This window comes from Halichoerus grypus, chromosome 2 (assembly GCF_964656455.1).
Source record: "Halichoerus grypus chromosome 2, mHalGry1.hap1.1, whole genome shotgun sequence".
Taxonomy (NCBI): Eukaryota; Metazoa; Chordata; class Mammalia; order Carnivora; family Phocidae; genus Halichoerus; species Halichoerus grypus.
In genome coordinates this window covers 78,246,278-78,252,277 of record NC_135713.1, presented here as the reverse complement: position 1 = coordinate 78,252,277, position 6,000 = coordinate 78,246,278, and the positions used below count along the sequence as shown (strand labels likewise).

General features: G+C 43.7%; 1 protein-coding gene across 2 annotated transcripts in view; it reads left to right on the top strand.

Annotated features, from left to right (window-relative positions):
• The first annotated feature begins 3,833 nt into the window (after positions 1-3,833).
• ERAP2 (endoplasmic reticulum aminopeptidase 2) overlaps positions 3,834-6,000 on the top strand; it is a 42,554-nt gene continuing 40,387 nt past the window's right edge. The window contains exons 1-2 of one of the 2 annotated variants that reach the window (XM_078067012.1): positions 3,834-4,346; positions 5,076-5,320. The gene's annotated coding sequence lies outside the window, so the exon portion shown is untranslated. The remainder of the gene's footprint in view (positions 4,347-5,075; positions 5,321-6,000) is intronic. The other variant, XM_036105311.2, reaches the window with a different exon arrangement.

Below are 6,000 nucleotides of genomic sequence, written 5' to 3'. Positions count from 1 at the left end.
ATGTCAGCTCTGCTTAATATTCTGTTCTACTTTAGCAGTGTAAGATTTTTATTGTTGCATTCTTCTGTTTTTGGTTTTAATAAATGTTGTGGAAGGCATACTAAAGGTATCAGTTTTTGAAAAACCATCTTCCTGTCAGTTGCTGGTTTAAAATTCTGACATTACGCTCTTCCCGTTTTCTGTTGAAACTAGGGGAGTTTTAAAAGAAGCTACAGAATGTGTTTACTAGGTGAATTCTGTGTCCCCACCCCCACCCCCACCCCACCCCCTCTCTCCATATTTTGCATAGGCTCTGGGTCTTTGTACTATCAGAAGCTTTCTTTTTTTTAAATTAAAAATATTGAAACCATTTTATAGATTCTGCCTCTATTTATTTGAAAATAAACAGAGGCATAGCAATCATTCTGTGAAGAATTTTAGAGATCTCAACAGATTTTTAGAGATCCTTTTGAGAAGAGATGGAAGGCAGAGAAGAGGAAGTGGTTTTCAGAAGTGTCAGCTGGCTGGGTGTGCAGAGTGATAGCATCAAGCACTGACAAAGGTCAAGATGTACCTGTGTTAAGGGGAGAGAATTCAACAGCCACGCTAGCAAAACAGGGAGAAGGAGATCCAGTAACGTGTCATCTGTCCGGAGGCTATTTATCAGTTCGTTTATTCCAAAATCTCACCACCTACAACACAGCAGTAGGAAATAATTATGTCCAACCAGCTTTATTTGTTCATTTTGCAGCATGTAGCACTTTTATTTGTGAGAGTGCGTGCGCGTGCAGGGGGGAGGCGCAGAGGGAGAAGCAGACTTCCCACTGAGCAGGGAGCCTGAGGCAGGACTCGATCCCAAGACTCTGGGATCATGACCTGAGCCCAAGGCAGATGCTTAACCCACTGAGCCACCCAGGCGCCCCCCAGCTCGTAGCACTCTAGAAGGAACAATCTTGAAACAGGTCTAGGGTGGAGGTTGGGGATAGTTGAAGGTTAACAACAGGAAGTAAATAAAAATCTGATAATAATGGAGGAACTGAAATAAACTTTGTAGAGTACCCACAAGAACTCAAAAAGATATAGCAACACTGGGTTATTTATTACATGTCATTGGCCTCAAGGGCAGCATTTTATTACAACATAACATAATCACTGATTTTTATTATCAACGTACTATGCATGTAAACAACTTTAAAGTTTATAAAACATTTATAAACCGATTTTCACATGTCTCAAATTGATTCTGACATTGACAATAACCCTCTGTAATAATTAAGGAAAGTATTACTGTCTCTAATTTGGACATAAGGAAGTGACTTATTTTAAGGAAGATGGCAAGTTCAATTCTCTTAATTCTAGGTCCAGTTTGTAATTAAAAAACAAAACAAAACAAAACTTGAGTCATTAAAGTTCCAATCTGTCAAGAACACCCTAAGGGGATGGAAACATCTGTAATACATTTGAGAAATTTTTCCATTTAAAAATTAGTAAAAATCTTGAGCGCCTGGGTGGCTCAGTTGGTTAAGCGACTGCCTTCAGCTCAGGTCATGATCCCAGAGTCCTGGGATCGAGTCCTGCCTCAGGGACTCAGCGGGGAGCCTGCTTCTCCCTCTGACCCTCTCCCCTCTCATGCTGTTTCTCACTCTCTCTCTCACTCTCAAATAAATAAATAACATCTTTAAAAAAATAAAAATAAAAATTAGTAAAAATCTTTGAACATTTTGGCAAGTAAGTTTCAACTCTTGGGAAAATTAATTTTCACTCTTCATTCTCACCCGTTGGTTGAGCACACACACCCCGTGAGGTGCTGGGAAGAGGTGGAGGCATGGTGTTTGGCCCCTAGCCTTCAGGAGGTGATGGTTTAAGGAGGAACAGAAAGCACAAACCCGTGAGCAGAAGGTAAGGGTCAGTAGCACTAACTGAACAAATGCCTATAGTTAGGGACTGGAAAGGAGCCTCTGTGTCACTTCCAAGGTGACATGTGCCTCGTGACAAGTAGGTTTACACAGGGGACACTGAGAGAGATGTCTCACACATAGAATGCAGCTTCAGGAAGATGGGGACATGCTGGGCACATCCATCAGTGCAAAGTTCTGCCTGAAGCATGGAGCGAGCACAGGGCAATCTGAAAAGGAAAAAAGAAAAAAAACTGGAAAATACTGCAAATGCATTCACTCAGTCAGCAGGTATGAACTTAGAGGCCAGGCTCTGCTCTAGGCTCTGGGCATTCGGGTGTGAGCGAAGTAGCCACACTCCCTGCCCACAAGAAGCTTATGTTCTAGTGGAGAGACAGATGAAACAAACAAATACATCAATACAATAATATAGTATCAGAAGTTGACAAATGCTAAAGAAACAATTAAGCAGGCTGAGGTGATAAGACCTGGGTGGTGGCAGTCAAGGATGGATTCATGTAGGAGTGTTCCTGTTTTTATTTTATTTTTTTTTTTAAGATTTTATTTATTTGTTAGAGAGAGAGCACGTGCAGGGGGAGGGGTAAAGGGAGAGGGACAAGCAGACTCCCCAGTGGGTGGGGAGCCAGAAATGGGGCCAGATCCTAGGACCCAGAGATCATGAGCTGAGCTGAGCTTAACAGATTGAGCCACCCAGGCGCCCCAGGAGTGCTCCTGTTTTAGAGAGAGCCAGCAAGGAGAGTCTGAGCGAGGGACAGTTCAGAAACCCAGAGTAACGTTGTTATGGAACCTGGACTGGAATGCCCATTGGAAGAACCAAGCAGCACCCGGAGATCTTGGAGGATAGGAGGTTTATTTAACACCAGCAGGCTCAGAGGAGAGTGGTCTCCAAAGGTCTGAGCCCTGAGCACAAAGGGGGCAATTTATATACTTCTACTTTCGCATACTTAGCAATTTTGGCGCCTGCGCAAAGCAGGGCAGGGAGTAGAACCCGGAAGAGCCCCGGGGCAAGGACTGGGACTCTCTCACTGGCTTGGTTGGCCATCTTAGGACACATATTTTCCTTATCAAAGTGAAAGAGTGAGATATGTGAATTTCCTGGGCCACAAACATCCCAAAGCTTATACTGTTATCAGGAAAAAAAATTAGAAACCCTTTTTGGTGAGAAACAGTTCTAAGTAATAAGCTGTGAAGTCACCTGGACCTTCCCCAACTTTGTCTTCTAGGATTCTGCAGCCCAATCCCAGAACCCTGTTTTTTCCTTCTCCCTCATCGCTTCTGTTCTCGCGGGCAGGGCAGAGTTCTGAGAACACACATACACTGAGCTGGGCCTTGTGACAGGGAATGTCACCAAAATACCCCCAGTTTCCTCTATATCCTTTGCCCCTTTCTTCCCCTGCTGCAGAATTAGATACCCAAGAGTCAGCCAGTGGTGCCTCCTCTTCTTTGTCCCCTTCGCCCCTCACCTGTTTCCAGCCAACCTCCCCACCCCATGGTGCCCCTCTAACTACACGCGAAACGCCACCCTGAGGGTCCCCATTCAACCCTGTGCCTCTAGCCCTCGGTGGAGGCTACCTCCTGGACATTGCTCCTCTGCTTTATCAAATCATTTATCCAGGTTGACATGAAAAAATACTGCAAGAGAAAAAAAAAAAATTAAGGCTTGAGAGTTAACTAGGATCTAATCATGGCAGCACTTGAATGTTGAGCCAAAGCACAGGTTGCAAACCCCAATGCACAGCAGGACGAAGCCTGAATACCAGAATATGAGGAAGGTCTGTCAGACAGTAAGAATCAAGCTTGTTATGTTTCCCTTGAGAATAACACTTGTGTGGGTGCATTGCCCTTTAACACACTAGGATCTAAATAACCAGGCCGAGCATGAGAGAGTCCCTGGGGCGCATAGGCTGCCAGTGGGCCCCCCATGGTGCCCACATGAGGACCAGCATCTCTGTGTAAACAGGAGGAAACCACGGTAAGGTTTGAAGCTGGGAGTGGCATGCTCAAGCAGTAGCGTAAAGGATGAATCTGCTGCCTGGCGTCAGACCAGTAAACTGCCGGACCTGGCCGTGAGGAGCCAGGGAGACCTACCTGAAGGCCACTGTGAGGAGTACAGAGGACCTAGACTACTTTAATGACTGTGGGAATTTTTAAAAATTTGGATAGAAAGAGATCGAAAGTGCAGAATCAAAAGGACTTCGTAACAAACTGGAGAGGGGCAGAATCAAAACAATTATATGGTCCAGTCACAGATGATGGAGGAGGGCTTGAAGCAGGGCTGAGTCTTGTGCTTTTTGGACTAAAGCTCTTATCCTAAGCCCCATTCGTCTATACTATAACGAACCAGCCAGTGCTGTAATCAGTAAGTATGCCAAGTTCCGGGTCTTACAGGAACAGAAAGTGAAATCAAAAGTAAATTCCCCTTCATTCAAATCTGCAACAGCGTGGATTAAGGTAACACATCAACATTTCTCTTCAATTTTCTTAAAACTCAGAACTTTTCAGTGAGAATAATTCTGGGAACTTAAGGTATAAAACTGCTATAGTGAGGAGATCTTGTCCTGTAAGGTGAGGCTCTGGGGAAAGGGGGTGAATCTGGCACTGCTGCCTCGGAATGTATGTGAAGTTAAGGTTGGGACTTGACTTAAGAACCCTTCTGCTTTACTGACTCTCCCTCTTCCGGAGATCTTTTAGCCTTTCCCAAACATTTGCTGCCCATCTTGGATCCCAGGATTTGTTCACTGACATGCTATTGAATATAAAGGAAAGTCCCCTAGACTAAGAGTCAAGGGCTGTATTTTCATCCCAATTTTGCTTGAAACTTGCCATGTGATTTTGGGAAAATCACTTCCCCTCAGTTTCTTTATCAGGACACCAAAGACATACTAGCTGGCCTTTCAAGTCCTTACTAGATCTAAAGCTAAATTCTATATGAATATGAAGAAATAACAAGACATTTCTCTTCAGTCTTACCAGTAAAATACAGCGTTCTTGGAGTGTGTCTGCTACAAGTGGGGACAGAAATAATCCTTAATCTATGCCAGAAAATTCAAGTAATAATAATCACAATAATAATTTAATATTTAACATTATGTGCTTTGTATATGCTAATTGTGGTGCTATGCCAAATTCTTCGCATGAATTATTTCTCTTTTTTTAAAAGATTTTATTTATTTATTTGAGAGAGAGAGAGAGCACAGAGGCAGTGGGAGAAGCAGACTCCCCGCTGAGTGGAGAGCCTGATGCGGGGCTGGATCCAGAACCCTGAGATCGTGACCTGAGCCAAAGGCAGACATTTAACTGACTGAGCCACCCAGGCGCCCCTCATTTAATCTTACTAAATTGAGGATGGTATGATTCGTACACTGTTTTATAAGATGAGGAAACTTATGTCCAAAAAATAAGAAAATTTGCCCAAAGTCATATCGGTAAGTATGCTGGAACTAGTATTAGAATCCAAGCACTCTGATTCCCAAGCCTATCAGCTATCAAATAAGCAATTTTTCAAACATTTTCATTTTTCAAACATTCAGAAATTTAAGCAAATAGACCAATTGTGGTTTTGTGTGTCAGAGGTTCTTGGAACACTGAGGTTTAGTAGCCATAAATTTTTTTCAGATTTATTTATTTGAGAGAGAGAGAAGAGAGAAAGAGCGCCCAGGAGGAGGGGCAGAGGAAGAGGGAGAGAGAATCTCCAGCAGACTCCCCACTGAGTGTGGAGCTTGATGTGGGGCTCAATCTCAAAACCCCGAGATCATGACCTGAGCTGAAACCAAGAGTTAGACGCTCAACAGACTGAACCACCCAGGCGCCCCTAGCCATAATTTAATGCTTATCTGAAAAAGATAGGAAAAGTGTCATTATTTTTTTAATTAAAAAAATCTTCCCCAGCTTTATTGAGATATAATTGACATTATAACATTGTGTAAATTTAAAGTGTACAACACCTTGGGCGCCTGGGTGGCTTAGTCAGTTAAGCGTCTGCCTTTGGCTCAGGTCATGATCCCAGGGTCCTGGGATGGAGCTTTGCATTAGGCTCCACACTCAGCGGGGAGCCTGCTTCTCCCTCTCCCTCTGCTGCTCCTCCTGCTTGTGCTCTCTATGTCTC